The sequence below is a fragment of the Ruditapes philippinarum genome, unplaced genomic scaffold, assembly GCF_026571515.1.
Source record: "Ruditapes philippinarum isolate M1 unplaced genomic scaffold, ASM2657151v2 ctg3200_1_1_1_1, whole genome shotgun sequence".
In the NCBI taxonomy this organism is placed as follows: Eukaryota; Metazoa; Mollusca; class Bivalvia; order Venerida; family Veneridae; genus Ruditapes; species Ruditapes philippinarum.
In genome coordinates this window covers 58,543-74,794 of record NW_026860835.1, presented here as the reverse complement: position 1 = coordinate 74,794, position 16,252 = coordinate 58,543, and the positions used below count along the sequence as shown (strand labels likewise).

At 33.4% G+C, this 16,252-nt stretch overlaps 1 long non-coding RNA gene across 1 annotated transcript in view; it reads right to left on the bottom strand.

The window, feature by feature from the left end:
• Positions 1-1,544: 1,544 nt before the first annotated feature.
• The window catches only part of LOC132713515 (uncharacterized), a 50,813-nt gene continuing 36,105 nt past the window's right edge, over positions 1,545-16,252 (bottom strand). The window contains exons 2-3 of the long non-coding RNA XR_009623456.1: positions 2,873-3,064; positions 1,545-1,729 (exon numbers count right to left, since the gene is read on the bottom strand). This is a non-coding gene — a long non-coding RNA (uncharacterized LOC132713515). The remainder of the gene's footprint in view (positions 1,730-2,872; positions 3,065-16,252) is intronic.

The window sequence follows — 16,252 nt, the reverse complement described above, 5'->3', positions numbered from 1 at the left end:
ATGTAACAATGGCAGTAGTATGTTTCCCATTTGATAAGTTTTGTTTGTAAGTTAAAAGTATAAACAATCTAATGCAAAACCTAATTGTACGTATTTAATCTGAATATGTACAAGTTAGCATTGATCAATCAATCATATAATCATTCACATATCAAGTTATGAACAGCTGATACTTGTGAATATTGAAAGTTTGTATCATTTTATCCGATTTCCATGCTATCCGAATTTCATAACACAGCATGGTGCTTTGAATTTAGCTAAAGTGTAAAGAGTAGTTATTATTTATTTTTAAGGTTTGAAACAGTTCATTAAAATATTAAGCTATAGATAATTAGATAACATCAAAAGCAAAACACTTACATGTTATCAAGAAATATAAAACGTAAAATGTCATTCCCGATACCTTGAAAAATCTGCCATTTTGTCAATACAGCATCACGTGACTAGAATCTCAACAAACTATTGGTTCAGAAGTTACGATATTATGGACTGTATTTTTATCACAATTTTTGGACTTACAGCACTCTGATCCATTCAATATATTGTTACAGGCATGAACCAGAGTGATGTTGTTCTTACCATTAGATAGAGCAAAAAATTACGAACATTTTGATACCAAACACTCATTTTTTTCAAAATTGGAGTTACGACACTCTGGAATTAGGGCGACGATATTATATTTTGGCCATGTTTAACAGCCATTTTGAATTCACATTGTTAATGTTTCTTAATCTATTTTCTTACTTGCATCTGGTAATAAATTCCAATCCCTAATTGCACTGTAGTGACATTCTCTTTTGTAAAAGGGACTTCATTGAGGCCGAAGAGCCTAAATCATGAAATTTTAATGTCCTACATAGATCACAAGGCGAATTTAAAACGGAAAGATCTACAAAAGATAAGTAAGAAATAAACGTGTTTTTCTGCTACACGTTTGCACTCAAATTATTGGTTAAGACCTATATCAAATGGAACATTCATCTAAAAAAAAATCCTAGTCACGTAATGTCAAAAAAACCTCAGTGAAGTCCCTATAAAACCAAAATAAATGCAAAAACTGTACGTTAACAGAGCTCTTCGTTTCTTTTTCGTGAGGCGAACATATTTAACAGAAAAAGAGTGTCAGCAAATGATCAAATTGAAATGGTGAGTACGAAACCTAAAGAATTGAGTATGGAATAAGCCTCACGTGCATTTTTTTACTGTTTCCATTGTTTGTTCTAGAAAGGAGACAACGAGTAAAAAAACATTATGCCGATTCTGGTCTTAATCCATTAGTAGTTCTAATAACTAATTGTTTACAAGAGCACTCCAAACGCTATCTTCCACACATTCATATTCACTAATATTGAAAAAGTAAATAATGTTTGTAAAAGTTTAAAAAATAAGAAATCCCGCGCGCGCCACTAATAAAAGCGTTTGCGGTACCACACCCTTATGTTTCAAAAAATACATGACATATATGTTTAACATTAAAAGTCTAAAAAATGTTTCAAGTATAACAATGATTTAAAAAAATGTTAGTCCCTTCATATACAAACCGGTATCAACAAATATCAAAACGTTATCCTCTTTACAACAACCGTTGTCAAGTAACAGAAGAGAAGGGTTGAGGTCACATAGATCCCCCTTGACCCTTTAGAGTTACAGAGATCTTCACTGCAAGCACACATTTGTGGAGTCTTGCATCCATCCCAAAGCGCCTCGTTTGATTTGTCACGATAATAGTCTGAAATTAAAGATGAATAAAAAATACAGTGTATCGCCAAATTTCATTTACTGAAGTAATAAGCCTATCAACTGCCCCTATAAATTTCCTCGGCAATGACTGCAAATCGTTGATCTGATTTTTTATTTGGGTTCTTATTTTTATTCGTTTGTCTGATGGATCTAATCATTTACAGAATTTCTACCCTTACAAAAGTAGGTTTTAAGTATTAGAAGCTGTAAACGTTGTCCTGTGTTTTATCTTGAAGTATTGTGATTTTTTTCTTACAGGTAACACTGGGGCGTTAAAGATTGAATACGGTAATGACGAGGGAGAAGCGCAAGGTATGTTACACCACACCACTTCCATTCACAAAGAGACTCTATAAATCTTTGCCTGTCACCAAATATATTCATTCCTTTCATGTGATCTCCATTGCCCGGAATGTTTGTTGCTCTTCATCAAATGAAAATAAAATCTAGAAATGGGAAGTTCCCACGGGAAGCATTCAAAAAGATTATATGAACTTTGAAGACTCGGTTTGATTGGGTCAATTTATGAGTGACAGTGTTAACGTGCAATAACTTTCCCGCCCCCTTTTACAGGTCAATCTACAAATGAATGTGTTGGAATCTATGATCTCAAACGACCAAAAAATATGATACAAAAGTGAAGAACAGGACAAAACGCTCGCATGCTGCTGAAACCCAAAGCGCTTAGTCCTGCCACCAGGATAAATCTATACCATTTACTTATTTTCATCTTAATATCACTTTCCAAAAATAGAAGCTAGAAAGGTTTATGTAAGAAGATCAGCAGCTCAATATTTTTTTAATTAAAACAAAAAACTTAATTTTAATTTTAACAATGTCGCCCGTCTTCAATAGGGATAAACTGGTGGAAACTCACACATTTGCTGCTTTGGTCGGTTTACCTAGAGCATCAGAAAAAAAAAGATCTTTATAAACTTTTAAAACTGTCTGTAAAATCCCGATTTTTATTTTATGCATCGTAATCTTTACAATGCATTTACTTATACATATGACGGAAAAAAAACTTTTTTCAAAACAAAAAATAATCACTTAGTACACATTAAAATTCGTTTATCAAAGAGAAAGAAAGAGAAATCAGAAGCATCATAATAGTACATTGTAAGCTGCTTACATATTCCCTTGTCGTTGACAGCATAGCCACGTATACAACTGGTTCCACCATTATGTGGAGAAATAATTATGGTGCTTCCGCTGACTGTAGTATCCTTGTGGGCATCAGCATTAAAGTTTTTCTCTCCACACGTAGTTGGGGAATCCTGAGAGTTACACTGATAACACTTCAAACGCCCACAACCTTCCACAACTTGCAAATATATTCCCAAGCATCTTCATCAAAAATCATTTATCTATAAAAATATGGTGTCATCAGATATAGAGGGTATTTGTTTGTGTGTAAGATGAAATTTGATTTCATCGAGTGGGCTTTAAAAACAGTATTCTTTAATATTAACTTTAATATAAAAAATCTGTTTTCCCCACTGGTAGCCCCTATTAGTCGAATTTGTCATAAAATACAAGAAGTCTTGGGCTGAAAATAAATTCGACAATCAAAGTTAAATGGCAGTGATATTATTCATTTTATTAGAAAAATATGAATGACCGCTTGTTTTAATAATAAAAACAACAATTCTAGTAGCAGAAAAGGTCACACCATCAAACCTCATTTCCGTTACATACTGCGAATTTATATTAGATCTGTCTTTGGGAAATGAAGCGGCCGCCATTTTTAAAAGTTGTGTAATTCAAGGGAAGAAAATAATTGTGTTTGATGTAGGGATATCGTTTGGATTTGTTAGTCATACATCCTTTTATAAGAAAGAAAACATATTTGAGGATTGTTACAGACAATAAATAAGTGTTAACAGATGTGCAAACATTAAAAAAGCGACTAGGAAATTGGAAAACATGGAATCTTGAAAGGCTGCCTTACGAACGCTGTGTTGTTTAACTTATTCTTCGGCTGTTGGCTGCCATTGCTTTTCAAGTTTTCATATTGCATTAGGCAGGTATTGCTCGTAGGATACTTTAAACATGCCAAAATGTCATCAAGAGTAGTTTTGCATGTGGAAGGAATTGTATTTTTCATACTGTGAAAATGAAACAAAAAATTAAGAGATGATATTTGGAGATTGATATTTAAATAAATTAAAGTGAATTTTCTTCATCTTATTACTTTTGAAATTCAAGTTTATTTATCAAGTTTAGCTTTGCATTTCTCTGAACAGTACTTACAATGTCAGAATTGTAAGCAAAAATAAAATTAAGGTACCACATGGGGAAACATTTTTAAAAAAGAAGTTTCGTCATTGAAAAGTGTGAAATTATATTTTTGTGAAATTATCAAATCTGACTTTCACGGATTAATCAGTAATCCACTGTAAAGCATAAAATAAAAGTATCTGTATAACTAAATAATTTTTCAGTTAACAGATAATTTGGAATGTTTCGGATTTAGTCCTTGCAATTGATAGTTTTAAACAGTTCAAAAAGAGCAAAGAAATCACTTTCAAATGCAGGGTAATAAAAAAGTAGTATTATTTTATCAATTATCAATTTGTTTCAATCAAGGTAATATTTTATCTTGAGAATAAGACGTTTCTAGATACGCTAGTTTAAATTTTGTAATTTTAGAAATACTATAATTTCCCATTAGGCTACAGTCGCATCTACGTCGCTCCTTTTTGAACTGTTTATATTGTTTGACTTTTTACTAGCCCCTTCTTAATTATGACATAAAAGTTAATTTTTCAATTTAGGTTTTTTTATTTTTATACGAAATATAAAAAGGTTGGAAGTATTCTGGTGGCTCCAATATCTGTTTAAATAAATTTATTTCACATTTCCAAAAAAGATTCCAAGTTTTTACCGATATATACAAAACTATTTAGTGATCTTGTACGTTCTCTCATGTAGACATTTACCTCAAAAAACTTAAAAATAAAGCATGATAAAATAAATCTTTAAGTCAACATTTAGATAACATTAAATTTTTAAATCTTTAAAAACAATAACAAGAATTGTGTAACTTTTTTACTTCTTACCTAAACAGGGGGGAAACGTGGAAAACAAATCAACCGAAAAAATACCTTTGTAAAAACCATTCCTATACGTTATACCGCTTCTTTTCTTATGACATCAAAAACTACCTCCGTCTCTGCCAAAATTTTAATCAAATAATCCCTGTTCAACAAATTGTTTATATACCCTAGTATGATACTTTGTAAAATTTAACACGGGATTTATTACAACATCATTTATGTTAATTAGGATCAACCCCCCCCCTTTTTCTATGGGGAATAACGTGTATTTAATTTATTTACTCAAAAACTTCAAAAATTGGCGTTCTGTGGTCAAAATGACGAGTTCGTCGAAAGTACATGGGACCGTCCCTCATTCTACATTGCTATTGAAAAAAAGTTAGAGGGTAGTTACAGTTCAACTCCGGCGTTGCCGTCCGCAAACTTTTTAACCTTGGTTCATTTAACTTTTTTTAAGTTCTTGGTGGTATTGCCTTCATACTTGGCCACAAAAAACCATTGGTTGAACTTCAAGTAGACCAGACTAACCCTTGACCTTCAGTTTTAATAAATTGGACATTGAAACCTTCATGTCAGATGTCTTAATTTTGCTTGTGTGTTTTGCTGATTTTTGCTATTAGCGGCTATAACTTTCTTATGTTTAAATGATTGTCTTCAAACTTCAGCATAATAATATTTGAGGATGGACCTTAATGATAAACCAAACAAACCTTGACCTAAAAATCCCTAGAATGACCTTGACCTTGAAAGCCAATTTATTGAAACTTCATTATTTTTTTTTGTTGTTACTAACTATAATTATAATTATAACACAACATTCTTTAGGATTAGACCTTCATATATATCAACTAGTCGACCTTGGCTTTGTTTTTTGACTTTGAAGACTAATTTATTGAATTTTAATTGATTTTTGCTATAATTGACTCTAACTTGGTAGTTAATAGATGGATTATCTTCATACTTTAATAAAACAACATTTTTGGACAAGACCTTCTAAAGGTTGAACTGACACTGAAGGTCAAATTATTTAATTTATTATTGTTATCATTATTGTTCTATATATGTTTTGTTTTGATTTATTTTATGGGCAAAACAACACTTTTGACCAAACAAACATTTTTGAATAAAATATAGTTATGACATTAATCTCCACATAATCTTGATTGTCCAATGAACTCTGCTGATATTTTTCTTAACTTTGTTTTATTAATGGGAATAATTCATATGGACAAAACAATGAGTGTAACTAGACAAGACCTTTTTTAAATTGCGTTATCCCAGCCCGTTGGTGGTTCTTGTTATATTATATATCTATATCAGTATATATTTAAAAGCAATAGTCTTTTTGCATGTATATAGTTACACAATTGATGTTATCAAGCTGCTATCAATGATATCTCCGACACATTGACACATTTGTTAGTTATAACAAAGGTTATCGGGGTAATATAGGGCGAGTTTTGTCGTATATTTGAAAAAATTATCTTTTTGCATGTATATAGTTATAGTTTTTAAACAATTCAAATTTGATATTATCTAGCTTTGGCTATCAATCATATCTGGACCCTCATTGACACCTCCCAAAATTGCCATTGTCAATACATGTACATTTGTGTATGTTCAAACGGTTTGTCACACGCGGACCTATATTCATGAATATGTAGCATCACATGATAAGAACTTTCTGAATGTCGGGTAAAAACATTCAGCCGAAACCTCATATTTCTTAAGAAATACAAACAGGACATGGTAATGCCAACGTGTTCTCACGTTTGTTTTTTGTATTGTTTGATATTGAGTCACGCCGACATTATAATGACCTTACAGCGCCGACGACGTTCGAGCTTTACAGGTGGAGGAAGACAAATGTTTATCAGACTTTCATTGTTGTTGTTGTTTTTTGTTTTTTGTCTCAAGACCAAGTCTGGCAAAAAAACTGTATTGTTTGTAATTATACCCCACAAAGGTAAGCGGGATATATAGGGGTGAGCCTGTCCTTATATCGGTAGGTCAATCTGTTTAATGATTTCCGGATGAACGAAAGAATAAAATGATTCAAAATTGACTTTAAGTTATAACCATCCTAATGCCTTACCTCCGCTTTGAAGAGTATTCAAATAGGCTAGAACTACTGTTAACTTCATCGAAACTGGGGGCCATGGGTTCAAACCTCAGGTGGGTTAACTTTTCTTTTTTTCGTTTTTTTTCTTTTAACATTATTAATATGTATCTCTCCATCCATTTTGGGTAGAAAATAGTGTTTATTTTTAATATTTAATTTATATAGGTATTTATTGGCTAAATAATGCTAAATCTAGTAATGAATATCGTACCATATATTTTCAAAGTGTAATGAAATCAAAACTAGACAGTAAAAGTATTTAATATTTTACAAGATCAACCAATATACTTTTCTAAAAAATCAGGCACTCATTTGGATAAATTTTAAGTTTTTCTTTAAATTAGGCTCCCTTAGTAGGAAAATAGTCAAACATGTGTTAAAAATGGATGGGGTAGGGCAACATTTTTATACATAATTTATCAATTTTAAATATAAACCATCATTTTGTGTATGTTGATTGTGAGCTAAATAGTACTACAATGCATTTGTTTCTTACCAAAAATTAATGGGAAAACGTTTTTCATTAGAATGTTATTGCATATTATTTAAAGGTTACTCATTTCTGAAAAAGGGCCCTCATACACCCTAGCTTCGGTTCATTAAAGTGGCCATAACTCAATTTCCGCAGTGTTAAGTTATGTTCGTGAAGTTAGCCAGACAGTTGGAGCAGCCGGAACAAAATTTTGTTTCGTCCGGCTGTTCCGGCTACTCCGGCTTGCCGAAATACGGTTCCGGCTGAATCGGCTAGCCAGAGAATATACAGTAAAACCTGTGCAATAGACAATTGGTTAATTCCATAATGTAGTTTCAAATTATTTATCAACTCGATCTCTGGCTATTCCGGCTGGCTAGAACAACCAAAATGAAGGCTATTTAAGGTGAAAAAATAATCCAGGAACAATTTTATGAATATTTGTGTCGTGCAAAGTGTGGCCGCGGGTCCGCTGGTAAAGCTTCGCCGTCGGGAATGCTGTAGCATTTTGCCAACGTTGAGCCGAAGATCGTACTATACATGGTCATTTTAACTTATATCTGGCCATTTGCGGCTAACCCCTGTGAGACCCGGCCTTAATTGCACAGAACCCCACATGGTCGGAAGGTTAGGGGGTTTAACCGTGTGTCCGCTGGCATAGGTGTGTTGGTCGGGAATTTTTGGTATTTTGCCGACGTTGAGCCGAAAATCGTACTATACCTGGTCATTTCAACTCATATCTGGCCATTTCCGGCTGACCCCTGTGAGGCCCGGCTTCAATCGCACAGAACCCCATATGGTGGGAAGGTTAGGGGGTTTAACCTTGTGTTCACTGCCAAAGGTGTGTCAGTCGGGAATACTTTGGTATTTTGCCGATGTTGAGCCGAAAATCGTACTATACATGGTCATTTCAACTCATATCTGGCCATTTCCGGCTGACCCCTGTGAGGTCCAGCCTCAGTTTCGCAGAATCTCATATATTTGGTAGGGTAGGGGGGGGGCGTGCGTTCGCTGGTTTATTTGTGTCTGCCAGAAATACTCTGGTATTTTGCTTACGTTTAGCCAAATATCAAAATATAAATGATCATTTTAGCTCATATTTTAACATTTTCCTTAAGTGGCCCATGTGATACCCAGAACCAATTCCACAGAATGCCATATAGTGGGGTTTTTATGGGACTGACAATACATGGTCATTTCAGCTCATATCTTGCCAATTCCGGCTGACCCCATTCTCTTGTTATCCCAAGGTTCAGTTCAACCGAAACCCATAAACTTTTATTCTTAGGTACGAAAGACCAGTGGGGACATTTCAACTACATGAATTCCCGATTATATCTTCGTCAATTCGTTTTCAACATACGGAAATCCCGAAAAATACGATTTAAACTTCAGGAATTCACAACTTCAACTTCATGAATTCACGATTTCAACTGCACGAGTTCATGATTTCATCTTTCAAATATCGAATTCACGATTTTAACTTCATGAATTCACAATTTCAGATTCATGGATTCACGATTTCAACTGCACGAATTCACAATTTTATCTTCTCTAATTCACGATTTCAACAACAGGAATTTTCACGAAAAGTATAAAGCGTTGCACGAATAAGTCAGGAATTACAAATAATTCATGTTATCCTTACGCAGCCATGTTAAGTTTTTTTTTAAATAACAAAGAGTTATTTCTGATGATAGTTTGAAATGTTTTCTTCTTAATTTGTATTTTTTTAATGTCTTTTTGCGGATGAAGAGTAAAGGTAAGGTGAATTCACGGTTTCAACTTTAGATGAATCCGACATTTCTTTTTAGATAGTGGTATGTTTTAAGTCATTTACATGAAGAAGTATGTGGCCAAATAATTATCAGCACAGTCAATGCCCAATCATTTTTATACAATTATATAGCATGCTCAACTTATTTATTGTGGTAAATCATATTTTCTGGGTTTTTTTTCACTATCAAGACATCCAACTGAAACTGTATATGGGAAATGTCTGTAAATACAAAGGCTTGTTATTTATTAGATTCTGGAGGGGGGGGGAAGGGGGTGGTTGACATTTAACAGTTAGTATATGTTTAGGTAAAGTATATCAATGATAACGAGTCTTGCTGTAAGATGAAGTTACAAACTTTTAAAATGAAATCAAATACATGTACGATGTAATTCTATTTATTTCAAGCTGATCTTATTAACGTTTTCTGTTTAGCTTTTTTCCTATAATTAATTGCTAATGTTCATTTTTTTAATATTATCAATAGAAATCATTACAGGCATATATTAAACGTGTACTTTGTTATTTGTGTAATTTTTCAATAATATTTTTTATGTGGTTTGTTACAATTTCGTCGAAGTCAAGAGCACCGTGAAGAAACTAAAAAGGAAAAATCAAGAATACAAAATCGATTTTTCAGAATTAAGAAAAATTCAAACGATGTTATATAGAGGACAGAAAGGGGTGGAGTGGAGATAAACTAAGGTAAAAACCCTCAATGAAGACAAACATAGAGACTGAACCAAAGTGGTCGTAATTCAGGGTTGGTCGCAATTGTGGATATTCTTAGCATTGCTTAAATACATTATGGACATGACTTTATAACCTACATATACAATATTAAAGTATGTTATAATATTTAATCTGATTAGAGCTAAACAAATTTTGAAGAAAAGCTAATACTTTAGACCACCATCGGGACTGGACCAAAGTGGTCTTAATTGCGGGGAGGTCTTAATTGTGAATATTTATTACACACTTTATGACAATGGTCTTTTTAGTCATTTTGTTTGAAAAAACAGTATGTATCTTAACCTGAAAATAAATTTAAAAGTTTATAATGTTACATCTGATGAGAAGAAAATATATTTCTTAAGAAATTAAATATCAAATTCTATTTAGCCTGATTTCAATATTAATTATTATATGATGTACAAAGTTCATTCATCAAATAAAAAAACACATTCTTCGAAAAATCGATATGCTTAAAGCAACATTAAACCACTTTTAAATCTACTTTCTCATCTTATTTCATACAATGTCCCCCAAAATATAAGGTGTTTTTGACACCTTGTGTAATCAAGTGTCATGCCCAAGAACATTCACGCAGATGGTTACAACATAACAAATTTTAGGTCTATGTGGGTGTTGATTTTAAATCGGTGCTCTCAATAGTAGTGGGGTCAAATAAAAAACAAAACAAATAATTTGGACTTAATTTGGAGGATCTTAAAAATGGATAAGCGGTCATAATGCTAGATTATGTAACCATTGACAGAAAGAACAGAAAATTCCGTTCTTATAAAAATGGTCTTAATAGCGGATTGGTCTTAATTCCGGGGTGGTCTTATGTAGAGATCCTACTGTATAATTTGGTCTGATTTAAATATTAATTGTGGTATGATGTGTATAAATTAACTTTCATATAAGAAATGAATTCTTTACACATATATTAATGTGCCGAAAGCAAACTTAAACCACAGTGACGCAAAACAATTACTTTCTCACCTTATTTTATATAATAAGCCAATAACAGTTGTTAACACCGTCATGCCAAACAGCATTCAAACAGAAAGTAAACTTATACCATATGGGGAGTATATTTTGAATATCATTGACGTGTATATTTGGATATCGTCGTTAATATTGATAAAATTTCAAGTTCCTGTGGAAAAAAAGTAATATTCTAATCTCTAGCATGTCTACCAAAGTTCATAATGAACAATGTCTTTCGTCCGCTCAATTATAAGTGATATATACAATTCTGGTAAAAACCAATTAACCATTGAAAAGTTTATAAGAATATATTGTCATCATATATATGTCTACTAGTTCATCGTCACTTGCTGCATTTCTTGCTTGGACGCCCTGTGATGCTTTGCATCAATGCTTTTCTTGTTCAGTATTTGTAGTATTTGACTTTTACTTAATATTAAGAGATTTTTAGTTTTCAACTTGGGCACATAAAAATATGTAGCCAAAAAAGATTATTTGACCTAGAGACATAAGATTGACAAATTGATAAAAGGTGGGGGCACTCGTGTCCTATGGACACACATCTAATCGTCAAAAACAATCAAGTTCCTTTTACGGGTATTGATGTACTCTTGACTATTCAAGTAGTCGTGGATACCTCGTACACATTCTATCCAGGGTATTCTATGTTGAAATTCTTCGTACAAAGGTTGCCATGGTCCATAACACCATATAATGCGCTCTGGTGGTGGATTTACTAGATTGAATAAAAGCAGTGGTTAAGTCCATTCAGTTTTTCCACTACTAGGCCCGGAAACGACTATGGAAAATGTGTGTTGAAAATTCATCTTTTCTGAAGTGTCCATATGAGTGATTTGTTGCGATAAAGAATCACTTTTAACAGTGTCATCACTCCCATGTACATAACGTTGATGTCTCAGCATGACGTCATGTCTTGAAAAAGACTGCTGTCAAACAGAACACTGATTCGTTATTAAAGTGGTTGCAGAAGTACACTGTGGTATTCTTCCATATATTGATATGATCATCCTTCTTATGATGTAGACAATTTTCTTTGTGATGGCGGCGGCGGCGCTGGTGATGGCGGCGGTGGGGTGGCGGTGGTGGCGGTGACTAAAAGAATTACACTCTTAATTCATGTTATCTCTCCATACATAATTAGCCTGATTGCACACTGTAGCATATAAATTGTCTTGAAGATGAAACTGCTTAATGTAAGTGCATACAGTTTGGTTCAAGTTTAGTTGTATGTCTTCATCGTTGGCTGGTACACCACAATCAGAGTACACGTAAATCAGGAAAACAGGTATAGTACATGTCAAGGCAATCACAATAATCCCTATCCATTTGATAAAGGTTAAATAATAACGCAGGGATGAGCTTCGAAAAGAAACACTTTCCTCAATGTCAACATCTTCCAATATTTGACGCATTGTCATAGCCAATCACTACGTGATTCTGGATGCCAATCACCGCTGCTAGAGTTGTAAAGTCAAAATAACAAAGAGGGCTAGAGCGTTCTCTTATAAACCCTCCGTTGCGCGAGTCATATCTATTTTTGGTAAGAACGTCATTGTTCTCCATTTTGATTGGTTGATGAAAAAGAGTGGGTTCAAAACGAGGCTGTCTATTTTTAGACGTCATGCTTCTCCACTTTTCATTGGTTCAAACCGACGCTGTCTAAGTTAAGTAAAAACGTCATCGTTATTTAATTTCATTGGCTGATCAAAAATTGCAATTCCGGTTTAAACCTGTCGTTACTGGACCGTTTAACGATAGGCTTTAGTGTATTGTCATAAACTGAAACTGAAACTGAAACTGTTCTATTTAATTAAACGCCTATTTCTATATACATATTCAATGGCGTTGTACAAAAGGATAATAAAAGTATGTACATATAGATAAAAAAACATATATGCATGGCAAATGAACTACAAAAAAAAATATGTTAAAGATATCAGCCGTGTAAAATATAAAGTATTAAAAACTTTAAAAAAAAAAAGAATATTTAAAAAATAACAATAAAAAATAATTTAAAAGAAAATAAAAATTAATGGTTATTTCAGTAAAATTTCAGACACATTTCCACATCTCTATTAGTTTACAGCCCAATCACAATCTTAAAACAATGCGTAAAAATCTCTAAAATAGTAGGTTTTGACATTTTTCTTGAACATGTCCAAAGTCGAAGACTGTCTTATATACAGAGGCAATTTATTCCAGAGAGTTGGACCAACGGTACTAAAACTTCTGTCGTTAAATGTTTTCCTTTTGTTAAAGGGGACAGCAAAACAATAATCCATATTATCAACAGATCTGAGATTTGGTCTTTTTATGACAGGCTTGTGTAACAGTTCTGTTAGATAAACCGGAGCATTGCCCATAAAACAGTTATACATTGTACATAGTATTTTAAAATTGATCCTAGCTATAATTGGTAACCAATGCAGTTCCAACAAAGATTCTTTGAAACTATCATATTTTCCGCGTTGCAAAACAAGTTTAGCGCACATATTCTGGATACGCTGTAATTTCTGTAACTCACTTTCTGAAATGCCAAACAATATAGCGTTGCAATAATCCAAATGTGAGATTACAAGCGACAATACTAGGATTTTTGTGGCGTCCTGAGTCACATATTTGCGAATGCTCTTTATTCTCAAATAATTTAACATAGCAGTTCTACACGTGGTCTTAACATGTGTTGAGAATCTTAGGCCCTCGTCTAAGTAGGCACCTAAATATCTTATGACACTGACATTTTGAATTTTATCACCGGCGATATCAATTTCTTTAATTGAACATTTACCAAGTTGGGTTTTACTACCAAACATAATGAATTCCGTCTTAGTGGTGTTCATTTTGAGTTTATTGGCAATAGTTTGATAGGCAAGGAGTAAAGACTGGGGTAGGCTTATTTTAGTTATTTTAATGATTTTTATGCATGAGTGATTTCACTTCCGGTTTAATAGTACGAGCTTGTAGCATATGTCAAGACCTTTCGTTTGATATGCAACATGTCTATGTTATGTCCAGTAACGAAAAACGTTACGTATTTATACGCATGAGTGATTTTGTCTGTCATATTCAAACTCTCCTATGTCAGAAATGGTAAAAGATAGATCCATATAATAATACGTTTTCTGTATCTACTCACAGAGATCTTTACATTGGAACATAAATCTAAGATGGTTTAAAAACCACTAAAGGGTCATAACTCGAAAACGGATGAAAATCGAATCGAGAACATAGGGTTTATTTCGAAGCATTCTGGCAGGTCTATCATTTGATGCGAAAAAAAATCAAAATGTATATCGTAAAATGGTGCACAAAAGACGAAAAAACGCATTTTTTCTGTTAAAATTTTATGCATGTTTTGCTGAGAAAAAAACTTATAACTTTCCATCCATGTACAAAAATGTAATTATCACGCCTCATTGCTGTACTGGCTTTTTAACGACTTTTCCAATTATGAACGCAATTTGATTTCTTTGTTCGACACGCACCAGGTAAACCATTTACGCCTCACTGCCATTTAATGACTTTTTCTAACATTGATGGATGACCGTATACACTTGTACGCAATTTAATTACTTTGCGGGGACATCAAACAAAAATAATTGACAGTCAGTTCTATTTATCGTTTGTGATAAGCGGACCGAACTCTGATTAATGAAAAGCTATATTTAGTAACGAAGAATAAAGCATTTTTGTTCAAAATAGTTCCGCTAGGTATTGTGAATCTAGATTTAGCGGCGACTGTACTTAATGCCCAATGCTTTTTTCTTTCATTGACACCTGCGTGGTGCTGACGAAATAACTCCTGGTGATTATGAAATACCTTGACTAAAAATAGATCGGCACATGCGCAGTCTACAAGGACGCTACGCCATTACAGTCATTTCCTTACTAGATGTTGGAGAGTAAACAAGTTATATTTTACAGATATTATGTTATAAATATTATATATTTTGAACATATAAAAAAACTATTTGTGTTTTTTTTAATTTAACTCTTTAATAAATTAAAATTTAAAATGTTAAGCACGTATCTATTTACAGACATTTCTTTTATCTGTAAAGATGATAATTATCTCTCCGTGTAGGGCCGAGGAACTGACCTACAATGTCCCCGATTCAAGCCCTAGATCGCATATACGAGTCAGCTCCGTATACTTCCGGGAGATTAAAAATAGATTTCTAAAAATAGACGGATAATAACTTTCTAGAACTAGAACTATGATGTCATTCTAAATATAGAATCCAATATGGAACAACGCATGCGCAGTCGTGGCGCCAAACCGACGGCTATACTACTTATACAATTAAAGATTGTCATAATGCATAGACCTATCTTATTCTTATTATCAGATAAGTGGTTAAATCTATTGTTATTCAAATAAAAGATCAGAGGAGAATCTATCGATGCAGTTGAGTCTATTGAATTTGGTGGTGAAGGTTATATTTCATATGGCCAAAATTACATGACCGGATATCAAAGGAAAACGCAGTAAGACACTATGCCAAAAACTATGCCAGCTGATATCAAAGTTCACTTTACATCTTAATCTGTGCACGTGGTTCAAATTTCATAGCTGCACATCAAAGGACAAGAAAGTAGATCACATCATCAAAATCTTTATCACCTGATATCAAAGTTCAGTTTTACATTCAACTAAAACTATGCACATGGTCAAAATTTCATTGCTGTACATCAAAGGACAAGAAAGAAGGTCAATGTCCCCTTGGGAAACTTTTGAGGCAAAATTTTGACCCAAGGGTATAATTCAAAGCTATCTAGATACAGATCAATGACCCCGGGGCCAATTTTGACCCCAGGGCTATAATTTGGACAATCATGGTTTACTACGCAATGTCTCATGCAAAATATCTAACCTCTAGCATTTGTCATTTTTCAGAAGATAATTGTTTTAACTTTTTACTATATACATATAAGGAAAACCTCTGACCCAAGGGGCGGGGCTAATTTTGACATCAGAGGCAAAATTTGATCAACTTTGGTAAAGTACCTATAGATGATATCATATACCAAATATCAAACCTCTAAGCCTTGTACCTCCAGACAAGAAGGTAATTAAGTTTTTAATATATGTACATATAGTGAAAATCAATGACCCCCGGGGCGGGGCCAATTTTGACACTAGTGGCAAAATTTGAACAACTTTGGTAGAGTACCTATAGATGATATCATATAACAAATGTCAAAGCTCTAAGCCTTGTACCTTCAGTCAAGAAGGTATTTTTAGTTTTTACTATATGTACATAGTAAAAATCAATGACCCCCGGGAAGGGGCCAATTTTGACCCAAGGGCTATAATTTGAACAATCTTGCTAGAGGTTCACTAT